General features: G+C 40.7%; 1 long non-coding RNA gene across 1 annotated transcript in view; it reads left to right on the top strand.

The window, feature by feature from the left end:
- The window catches only part of LOC143671467 (uncharacterized), a 91,917-nt gene that overhangs the window by 28,928 nt on the left and 50,935 nt on the right, over nt 1–12,054 (top strand). Inside the window, exon 2 of the long non-coding RNA XR_013169571.1 lies at nt 8,187–8,276. This is a non-coding gene — a long non-coding RNA (uncharacterized LOC143671467). The remainder of the gene's footprint in view (nt 1–8,186; nt 8,277–12,054) is intronic.

Genomic DNA, 12,054 nt, shown 5'->3' with positions numbered 1-12,054 from the left:
AGAACACAGGCCCCCTCCAAGGCCCTCTACCTATTAAAAAAGCATTTAAAAAATTGAATTATAATGTACATACAGGAAAGTGCACACATCATAAGGGTACAGTTTAATGCATTTTTTTTTTACTTTCTTTATTGTATAGTATAACACATACAAAGCAAGGAAATAAAAAAGTAATAGTTTTCAAAGCACTCTTCAACAAGTAGTTACAGGAAAGATCCCATGACAAATACAGGAAAGATCCCACAGTTTGTCATGGACTACCATATGCTCCTCTCGTAGTTTTCTTTCTAGCTGCTCCAGAATATAGGAGGCTAGAGGGCTTAAATATTATTTTATCATCACAATCGACTTTTTTTTGTGCAAAATAACATATATTCGAAAAAGCTATAAATTTCCAAGCACAGCACCACAATTAATTGTAGAACATATTTCAGAGTTTGACATGGGTTACAATTTCACAATTTCGGGTTTTTACTTCTAGCTGCTCTAAAATATTGGAGACTAAAAGAGTCATCAGTTTAATAATTCAGCATTCATCTTCATTTGTTAAGTCCTGTCTTCTCTGTATAACTCCACTATCACCTTTGAACTATCACCCTCTTTAGGGGTGTTGGGGCTATGGCCATTCTGAATTTTTTATATTGAAAGGCTCTGTCACTAACATGGGGTAAGAAGATGGAACTCTCTGATACTCTGGAGAAGCTGGGCTAGGTTTCAGGACTTATTTGGGCTACGGATCCATCTGGAGGTTGTAGGTTTCTGGAATGTTTCTCTAGTGCCTGGAACCCTTGTTGAATCTTATATTTTGCCCTGTGTGTTCTTTAGGATTGGCTGGAATGGTCCCGGTTGGGGGTTGGCAGGTTATGATAGGTAGCAAGTTCTATGTGAAGCTTGTGCAAGAGCAAGCTCCAGAGTAGCCTCTAGGCTCTATTTGAACTCTCTCTACCACTGATACTTTATTAATTACAATTCTTTCCCCCTTTTTGGGTCAGGATGGAATTGTTGATCCCACGGTGCCAGGTCTGGATTCATCCCTGGAGGTCATCTCCCACATCGCCAGGGAGACTTTCATCCCTGGATGTCATGTCTCACGTAGAGGGGAGGGCAATGATTTCACTTGCAGAGTTGGGCTTAGAGAGACTGAGGCCACATCTGAGCAACAAAAGAGGTCTTCCAGAAGTAACTCTTAGGCATACCTATAGATAGTGTAAGCTACTCTGCTACCTGCATAAGCTTCACGGGAGTAAGCCTCCTGATCGAGGGCATGGCCTATTGATTCAGGTGTCCCTAAAGTTTGACACAGTATCAGGGGATTCCCTGATGGTAAGGTTTAATAGTTCCATATTTCTCTCCCCTCCCTCAGGGGACTTTGCCAATACTTTTTGATTATCTGCATAATATATTCTAGGATGTATCCAGGTATTACAATAATCTATACAGGATTGAAGGACCTCTTTCTTATTCTGTGCTCCCTGTGTTTCAGTTGTTCAAATGAGATATACAGATAGGTTGAATTATGAACTACAAGAGAATTTCAGTTCCAGGCCAAATAAAACTTTCTTCCATTGGTCTCAGAGTATGTGTGGTTCTAAAATATAGACACTGTCTTCCTTACCCCTGTGTTCGGAATTACTTTAACCCCAACCTGTTCAGTTTTTCTCTCTAAATATCAGGTTATATATATAAAACAGACTCTCAAAATGCAGAAATAATAATCACCACTCTGGACTTAATGTGTCTGCTCTAAAAGCTTACAATCTAGGCCCGTTTTCTTATAAGCATTTTCTAAAGGTGACCATATTGTTCTTGTTTTGTTTGTGGCTTATTTTGTCTCACCAAATATCCCACATGTCATTCACTTCGTTTCATACCTCATGACTTTGTTCCTTTTTGTAGCAACACAACCTTTGTTCATAAGTATGCACCATCACTCGCCAATCTATTTCTCCGTTAGTGCATCCTTCAGCCACAGGCATTCATGGGGCATCATGTAGAGGGCCCAAAGTCCACCGTCCATGAACATTCTCAATTTTAAATAATTTCATTGTTCCCACGAGAAAGAAAACCAATAAACACACCCTCACCAAACAGGAAATCTAAACCTCCTCTTAAAACTTGTCTCTCCCCCCATTATTTACCTCTGTTGTTACTGTGGTAGTGCTGATGGTTTCCTTTTGAACATAGCTCATAGTATGCAATAGCACTTTTCCCCCTGTGCCTTGGACATAAACACTCTTTGTGCAACAATCATATCTTTGAAATAATTCTTGTGAGAACTAATTAATATTTCTACTGTTAACCAGTGGGACACGTGGATCTATACAACGCCTTCCAATCTTGTTCATCTTCAGTATGGTAATATTACTTACAGACCCACTGGCAAACCACCTTCACTCCTGTCTATTCCCATTACATTGGAGTTCAACCTCCTTAGCTAACGGTTCACCCATCTCTAACTTCTATGTATGTCTGAGTCCCCTATATTCTGTGTTATAAGCCTCTGATTATATCTTTATGCTGGTCATAAAGTAGAATCATACAGAACCTACCTTTTTGTGTCTGGCTAACTTCACTGAGCATTATGTCCTCAAGGTTCATCCATCTTGTCATGTGCTTCAGGACATCATTTGTCTTACTGCTGCATAATACTCCATCGTATGTATATACCATATTTTCTTCCACTCATCTGTTGATGGGCATTTGGTTTGTTTCCGTCTTTTGGCAATTGTGAATAATGCTGCTATGAACATTGGTTTGCAAATGTCTGTCTGTGTCGTTGCTTTCATCTTTTCTGGGTATATACCAAGTAGCGATATTGCTAGCTCATAGGGCAACTCAATATTTAGTTTCTTAAGAAACCGCCAAACAGTCTTCCATAGTGGCTGCAACATTATACATTCCCACCAGCAGTGCATATGTGTCCTAGTGTCTCCACATCCTCTCCAACATTTATAGTTTCCTGTTTGTTTAATAGCAGCCATTCTTATAGGTTTGAGGTGGTATCTCATTGTAGTCTTGATCTGCATTTCCCTTATAGACAATGAAAATGAACATCTCTTCATGTGCTTTTGAGCCACCCAGAAAAATGCCTATTCAAATCTTTAGCCCAGTTTATAATTGGATTGTTTGTTCTTTTGTTGTTGAGTTGTATGATTTCTTTGTATATACAGGAAATCAAACCTTTGTCTGATATGTGATTTCCAAATATTTTCTCCCCTTGAATTGGCTGCCTCTTCACCTTTTTGACAAAGTCTTTGGAAGTGCAGAAGCATTTGATTTTGAGGAGTTCCCATTTATCTATTTTTTGTTGCTTGTGCTTTGGGGTGTAAAGTTTAGGAAGCTACCTCCTATTCCTAGGTCTTGAAGATGTTTCCCTACGTTTTCTTCTAGGAGCTTTATGGTATTGGTTCTTATATTTAGGTGTTTGAACCAATTTGAGTTAATTTTTGTATAGAATGTAAGTTTAGGGTCCTCTTTCATTCATCTGGTTATTGATACCCAGTTCTCCCTTACCCATTTATTGAAAAGACTATTTTTTCCTAGAGGATTTGAGGGCCTTGTCAAAAATTAGTTGACCATAGATTTGGTGGTCTATTTCTGCACTCTCGATTTGATTCCATTGGTCGGTGCTTCTGTCTTTTTGCCAGTACCATGCTGTTTTGACCACTTTATAATAGCTTTTAAAGTCAGGGAATGTTAATCCTCCCACTTCTTTCTTCTTTTTTAGGATGCTTTTAGCTATTTGGGGTCTCTTTCCCTTCCAGATGAATTCGGCAGTTAGCTTTTCCAGATCTTCAAAACAGGTTGTTAGAATATTGATTGGTACTGTGTTGAATCTGTAGATCAATTTGAGGAGAGTTAACATTTTAACTATATTTAGCCTTCCTATCCATGAGCAGGAATATCTTTCTACCTGTTTAGATCTCCTTTGATTTCTGTTAGAAATGTTATGAAGTTTTCCATGTACAAGTTCTTTACATCCCTAGTTAAGTTCATTCCTAAGTACTTGATTTTTTTTAGTTGCTGTTTTGAATGAAATTTTTTCCTTAACTGACTCCTCAGCTAGGTCATTTCTTGTATGAAATGTGATTGATTTTTGCATATTAATTTTATGTCCCACCTCCTTGCTGAAATTGTTTATTAGCTCAAGGATCTTTGCTGTAGATTTCTCAGGATCTTCCAAGTATAGTATCATATCATCTGCATATAATGAGAGTTTTAGTTCTTCCTTTCCAATTTGGATGTCTTTTCTTTCTTAGGCCTGCTGATTGCTCTTGCTAGAACTTCTAGCACAATGTTGAATAATGGTGGTGACAGTGGGTGTCCTTGTCTTGTACCTGATCATAGGGGGAAAGCTTTCAGTCTGTCTCCATTGAGTGTGATGCTGGCTATCGGTTTTTCGTATATTCCCTTTATCATATTGAGGTAGTTACCTTTGATTGCTATATTTTGGAGTGTCTTTATCAGAAAAGGATAATGAATTTTTTTGAATGCTTTTTCAGCATCAGTTGAGATGATCATTTGATTTTACCCTTTCAATTTGTTAATGTGCTGTATTATGTTGATTGTTTTTCTTGGTTGAACCATCCTTGCATTCCCGGTTTGATAAAATTCCCCTGTGTAGCCATCTTGCCCTGGGCTTTTCTTTGCAGGAAAATTTTTGATGACTGATTGAATCTCTTTACTTGTGATTGGTTTGTTGAGATCTTCTATTTCTTCCTGAGTGAGTGTAGCTTGTTTGTATGTCTCCAGGAATTTGTCCATTTCATCTAAGTTATCTAGTTTGTTGGCATATAGTTATTTGTATTATCCTCTTATGATTTATTTCTTCAGAGTCTGTGGTAATGCACCCCTCCTTATTTCTGATTTTGTTTATTTGCATCCTCTCTTTTTTTTCTTTTTCTGTCTTGCTAATGGCCCATCAATTTTATTGATTTTCTCAAAGAACCAACTTTTGGTTTTATTGATTCTTTGTATTGCTCTTTTGTTCTCCCATTTATCTCTGCTTTAATCTTTGTTATTTCTCTTCTTCCTGGATTAGTTTGCTGTTCTTTCTCAAGTTCCTCCAGGTTTGCTGTTAAGTCCACGATTTTTGCTCTTTCTTGTTTTTAATATAGGTATCAGGGCATTAAATTTCCCTCTCAGCACAACCTTTGCCACATCCCATAAGTTCTGATAAGTTGTATTCTCATTTTCATTCGTCTCCAGATAGCTACTGATTTCTCTAGCAATTTTTCTTTGACCCACTGGTTGTTTAAGAGTGTGTTATTTAAGTTCCATATATTTGTGCGTGTTGTCATTCTTTGGTGGTTATTGAGATCCAGCTTCCATCCCACTGTGATCAAAGAAGTGCTTTGAATAATTTCAATGTTTTAAAACTTATAAAGACCTGTTTTGTGCTCCAGCACATGATCTATCCTGGAGAATGTTCCATGAGCACTAGAGAAGAACATATATCCTTGTGCTTTGGAGTGCAATGACCTATGTGTGTCTGTTAGGTCTAATTCATTTATCAAGTTATTTAGCTTCTCTATTTCCTTGTTGATCTTCTGTCTGATTGTTCTATCTATAGAGGGGAGTAGTGTATTGAAGTCTCCTACTATTATTGTTGAAACATCTCCTGCTCCTTCTCACTTGCCAAGTCTGTCTCATGTACTTTGAAGCCCCTTGATTGGGAGCAAAAAATTTATGATTGTTGTATCTTCTTGGTGAATTGACCCTTTATTTAGTAGATAGTGTTCTTCTTTGCTTCTTATGATGACCTCACATTTAAAGTCTATTTTGTCTGATATTAGTATAGCTACTCCTGCTTTCTTTTGGTTACAACTTGCATGGAAAATCTTTTTTTTCACTTTCAGTCTATTTGTATCCTTGTGTCTAAGATGAGTCTCTTTTATGTGGCATGTAGCTAGATTATGTTTCTTAATCCATTTTGCCAATCTGTATCTTTTAATTCAAAAGTTTAGTCCATTAACATTTAAAGTTATTAGTGAAAATGTGTTTCTTGATTCCACCATCTTATCATTTTAATTTTATTTGTCAGATCTATATATTCTTTTCCCTCTTTGTCTTTGTATTCTTTAAATTACCCTTAGTGGTACTCTTCAATTCTGTGCCCTCTTCTAGACCTCCCTCTGATGTCTTTTTTTTTCAGCCAGCAGAACTCCTTTTAGTATTTCTTGTAGGGCTGGTCTCATGTTGACAGATTCTTTCAGGACTTCTTTGTCTGTGAAAACTTTAATCTCTCCCTCAGTTTTGAAGGACATTTTGGCTGGGTACAGAATTCTTGACTGGAAGTCTCTCTCTTTCAGGATCTTGAATATATCATACCACTGCCTTCTCACCTCCAGGTTGCTAGTTGAGTAGTCTGAACTCAGTCTTATTTGGTTTCCCTTGTATGTAGTAGATTGTTTTTCTCTTGCCGCTTTCAGGTTTTTCTACTTCTCTTCAACATTTGACAGGCTGATTAGTATGTGCCTTGGGGAAGGCCTATTTGGATTTATTATGTTTGGAGTTATTTGGGCTTCTTTGACTTGTATATTTATGTCTTTTATTAGAGTTGGGAGGTTTACCCCCATTATATCCTCAAAGTGCTCTTCCTAGCCCTTTACTCCTCTCTTCTCCTTCTGGACACCAGTGATTCTCTTATTTGTGTTGTTCTGTTTCATCTGTCATTTCCCTGAGTTCCCATTCAGTTTTTCCATCTTTTTTGCCATTTGCTGGTTTGAGTCTTTGAAGTCAATTAGCCTGTCCTCTATATCACTTATTCTTTCTTCTTTCTCTTCAAATCTGGGGTTGTGTGCCTCTAGTATGTTTTTTATTTCATCAACAGAATCTTTAATCTCTGTGAGATCTGCTATTTTTCCATTTGTTCTTTCAAATTCCTCTTTATGCCTTCTCCTGTCTTCTTGGTCTCCTTTATGTCATTTGCTGTCCCACTTATTTTATTAAGTAGAGTTGAATGAACATCTTTGATTAGTTGTTCCGATGTTTGTGTCTCCTCTGGTGTTTTAATTTAGTCATTAAGCAGGGCTATATCTGTCTGCATTGTGATATGCTTAGTGATCTTCTGCTGTCTTTGTGGCATGTAGATATCTTAATTAATTTACTTTGGGAGTTGATTTCTTTCAGTAGTCTAAGGCCTTGTGTTTGCAGGATGGTTGTATAGCAGGGAGCAGGGCACGGGATGGAGCAGTCAGTACAGTGATTTGTTTCAGGTCAGGTATAGGCGCAGGTTGGGGATGTTATGCTGATGCTTGTGAACATGGGCACCCAGAGACCAGGGAGGATGTAGCTGTGCAGGTGCACCAGTCTTGGGGGGCGTAACCCTGGTGTGCGCTGGTCTAAGGCACAGGGCCCTTTGTGCACATGTGTAGAGCTGTGGCAGCAAGTCAGCATTATGCCTTTGTGGATTGGGGGCAGATGTGACCCGGCTGCACAAGTCTGCACTATCTCAGAGCTGGGAAGTGATGCTTTGGGCTGTGCACGTGCGTAGTTCCCAGAACTGAATGATGTCATTGTGGGCCCACATGCATGCGTGGGCCTGGGAGTGCTGTAAACGGATGTGTGGAGCTAAGGGAGGGTGGGGCGAGGCTGTGCAACACTATGGATGGAGGGGGGCGGGGTAGCCTATGTGTGGAGGTTAGTGCCTGCAACATTTATGCGCTGACAACAGCCTGCAGTAAAAAAGGATAGGGAGTTAGTCCTCGGGAGGGATACAGGAGAGATGCCTTGGGTTGCACTTGGGGTGGGGTTGTGGGGCAGGTACATGCACTGGAGTCTGGTGGGGTGGGGCACCTGGAGCATGGGGAATGGGAGCGGGTGATGGGATTCAGGTGCGTGGGGTGTGGGGTGAGTCACTGGTCATGGAGGTGCACTGGTGAGAGTAGCGCGCCCAAGGAATGTGGCCTGGCTTACTTCCTAGTCCCGTGTTCCTGTCCATGCACTCCAGCTGGCTCTATGGCCTCATGCCTCTGTGTCAGGCTCCAGCATTTTGCCTCTCAGTTCCTCAGCATCTGCAACCAGGGCTACCTCATGTGCTGCAGAAGGCTCTCCCAGGTTAGCTGCAGTTCCGAGTTGCTGCCTCAGTCACCCTCCTGTCCCTTCTCTAACTTTTCCATGGAGCAGGACTAATCTCTAGCTACGCTATTCAGCCCCAGTTTAACACTTTTTTTTTTTTTTTGCAGGTGGTAACCAGCACTCTGATAAAACAATCAGAAAATGACCCACACCCCAGAACCCCCCAAGTGCTCCCTTCCAGTTGCTAACCCCCAAAGGTAATCATTGGGCTGGATTCTAAGAGCATAGATTTGGTTTGGTTATGTTTTTAAGTTGTAGAAATGAAATCGTACAGCTTGTCCTCTTTTGTGCTTGGTTTCTTTTACTCAAAGTCCTATCTGTGAGGTTCATCCTTATTGTTATATGTATTGGTAATTATTTTTTTGTTTTTTTGCATGGGCAGATACCGGGAATTGAACCCAGGTCTCCAGCATGGCAGGTGAAAGCTCTGCCTGCTGAGCCACCATGGCCCACCCTTAGTAATTTATTTTTTATTGCTGTGGTTCATCCTTATTGTGATATATACTTGAGTTAGTTTTTAATGCTGCCTATTATTACACTGTGTGAGTATATTATACTTTATCCATTTGAATTGATTCCAGTTTGGGGCTTTCAGAAATATACACTTTGAGCATTCTAGTACATCATTTGTTAAACCTATGCCTGTGCCTAATTCTGTATTCATAAAGTTTCATTCATTATAAGAGGCCCACCCTCAATTGGATCAGCTCTAGACTCCACAAAGCCTGAATCTGCCCCTGATCCCGAGCAAGGCTTTTTGAAACTGGTTGAAGGCTATTGCATGGCCCACTTCCAAGGGCACCATTTCCAGGTGTTCTATGTGATTTACACTTCTGGGGCACAATGGGTCTGTGCAGTGGTGACTCCCAAACACTCTATTTCCCAGCCACTCTCAGGTTGAGACATGGCTCATTTCCACTAAACTCAGAAAGCACTGTTTGCAAAATCTCTTTTCCTTTATGCCTTATTTGATTTTGAAGCTCTGGTACAGAATCATGAGCTGTAACTTTCTTAAAACAGTATCACATTTCATAAGCTAATTCCATAGAAATAAAACCAACCAACCAACAACTGAACCATTTGTTTGCTCTTATAGAAATGAAATCACAGTTTGATTTAACTTTTTTTTTAACACCATAAGTGGTTGATTGGACATCAGGTAGACAGTTTGCAAAAGTCTCTCCCAACGCATTTGGAAAGACACCTGTATTAGTTAGGGTTCTCTAGAGAAACAGAATCAACAGGGAACACTTGCAAATATAGAATTTATAAAAGTGTCTCATGTGACCGAGGGAACACAGAGTCCAAAATCTGCAGGGCAGGCTGTGAAGCTGACGATTCCAATGGAGGGTCTGTACAAACAGCACAGGAGAGGCTCGCCAGCCAAAGCAGAAAGAGAACCTGTCTCTTCTGAATCCTCCTTAAAAGGCTTCCAGTGATTATATTAAGCATCACTCCTTGCAGAAGACACTCCCCTTGGCTGATTACAAATGGAATCAGCTGTGGATGCAGCTGATGTGATCATGATTTAATTCTATGAAATGTCCTCATTGCAACAGACAGGCCAGCACTTGCCCAACCAGACAAACAGGTACCACCACTTGGCCAAGTTGACATGTGGGGTAGCTGATGGCTGGTTGGCTGATGGCTGGGGGTAAGTGGCTGTACTGAATCAGTCACACAGACACAGAGCACACAGCACGTGACTCAGGAGACAACCCTCAGGGGAAAATGGAAGGTGTCTGCTTTATTCAGGAAGTGCACAGGCTTATATAGGCTGGGAAGCATGCAGGGATACATGTCGGGCTGGGGTTGTTGTTGCTAGGCTGGAGGGCAGATTTCCGGGATTGGTCACCGTTGTTGCTAGGGCGGAGGGCAGATTTCTGGGATTGGTCACCGTTGTTGCTAAGGCGGAGGGCAGATTTCGGGTCAGTCATTTTGTGTTGCCTTGCATCAGCCACGGCAGCCATGTCAGCAATATTTTATGATTTCTCCAACATTGACACATTAACCTGACCATGCCAACACCAACGAAGAAACTCTGCCAAGCTTGGGCTTTGAAAAGGGAATTTTTGTTTAAAAGCAAGGCCCCTGCTTTTGTCTCAGTCCCAAACTGAAGGGTGGGTAGTTTTAGTGTAGCAATGGTTAGCATGTTCCCTGGAGGTAGGTATCTCCTTCAGTCCCTGCTTACCATTTCTGAGCCAGGCAAGTTGCATAAGCTCTCTAGGTCTCCATTTCCTCTTCTGAAATAGTTCCTTCCTACATTATGGATAAGGGAGCAAGGGAACTGGAAAAGGAGACTCATACCCAAGGTGCACTGAGCAGCCTTCCTGCCCATGGTGAAAGGGGGTGGCAGGCCCAGAGGCCGAGCATGGCTACCTGGCCCCAGGCCCACCTGGCACCCAGCAGGTAGGGAGGGTAGGATGTTTGAGAATTCCTACTTGGTGACTGTACCAGAATGTCCCTTCGTTGGGCAATTGAGTGTCTTGGGGATTTTGCAGTTGGACAGAGCATAGGGACCTGAATTCTTGTGCTGGATTACAAAGAATCTTTTCCTGAGGTTCCTGCAAGGGCTCTGACATCAGACAGATTTAAGTCTGCCTTTTATTGGCTATGACATCTTACATGGTGTGTCTCGATTTCTTTATCTAAAAACTAGAGACAATAATGTTTCCTGCCTCACAGGTTTACTGTGAGGATCACATGCGATCATACATCAAAAACATTTTGCACTGGACCTCTTACACATTGTTATGTGCTCAAGAAATGGACATTATTTCATACGAGTAAGAAATGATACCATTTCCCCAAGTGTTTCCAGAGCTCTGGGCTTCTCTCTAATGCAGTGATCCTCAAGCACATTCGATCACACACCCCTTGGATCAAATACCTATTATGTTATGGCCTCTTTACTATCCTGAAATGAAATTAAGCATCATGGGCACTATCTGGGAGCTTGTTAGAAATGCAGCACCTTGAGCCCCATTCACAAGCCCTACTGAATCAGAATCTGTCTTTTAACAAGATCCCCAGGTGGTCCATATGCACAGCAAATTTTGAGTGTCATTGCTATAATATATGTACACCCATAATTAAACATAAGGAAACAAAATGCTTTAGCTGTACTATAAAGGGGAAACAAATGGAAAAGTAGTTGTAATAAAATGTTTTCCACCATGGACTATAGTTAATAGTACAGTTAGTAAAATGTGCCATATCACTTGTAACAAATATTCCACACCAATGCAAAGTGTTAATAATAGGATGGTATGTGAGAATCCTGTATTTTATGCCTGATCTGTAAACCCACAGCTTCCCTTATAAAGAAAAAAACAGAATAATAATAAAAATGTTTTTCATACACAAAGGCTCACACCCAACTATTGTAGAAGACATAATGAAGTAGCCAGATGCTTTCCCCTATATGTAGACCTGTGTGAAGTTGCAGCTCTGCATGTGGACTGATGGTGCCCAGGTTATTTCAGCTACCAAAATACAATGAATGTTATCACAGCTGGTAACTGAAATGTCGGGCAACTCTTGGTGAAGTACTGACCTGAACAATGTACTGTGCAGTATTTTCTGGATATATATGATATCTGCATTCCTGGAAAACATAGTGTATACTAAAACCATGCATGTTTAAAATAGAATTAGGTTTTTAAGGTTTTGATAGGTATAAAAACAATTTCCAGCTACATGGAGGTCTGGTGAGACCTGTAGAAGTCATGTGTGATGTGGGACAATTCTTTGTTGTGTGACTTCTTGGTCCCCAATGACTAAATGGCAACGTTGATGCCTGCAGTCACTGTGACATTCAAAATGTCACCCCCCCCCCAGTTTTGGGGGAATATGTACCTTGGGGACTATAGTGCCCCTGTGAGAACCAAGCCTTATAGAAAACTATAGGAGCATAGAGAGTCAGAGCAGAGTGGAGCCCATAGGAACATCCTGACCTGTCCCTCCAGTTTCAAG

Source organism: Tamandua tetradactyla, chromosome X (genome assembly GCF_023851605.1).
Source record: "Tamandua tetradactyla isolate mTamTet1 chromosome X, mTamTet1.pri, whole genome shotgun sequence".
NCBI lineage: Eukaryota > Metazoa > Chordata > Mammalia > Pilosa > Myrmecophagidae > Tamandua > Tamandua tetradactyla.
Note: the sequence above shows the minus strand (reverse complement) of the source record. Positions and strands in the feature narration are given on the sequence as shown.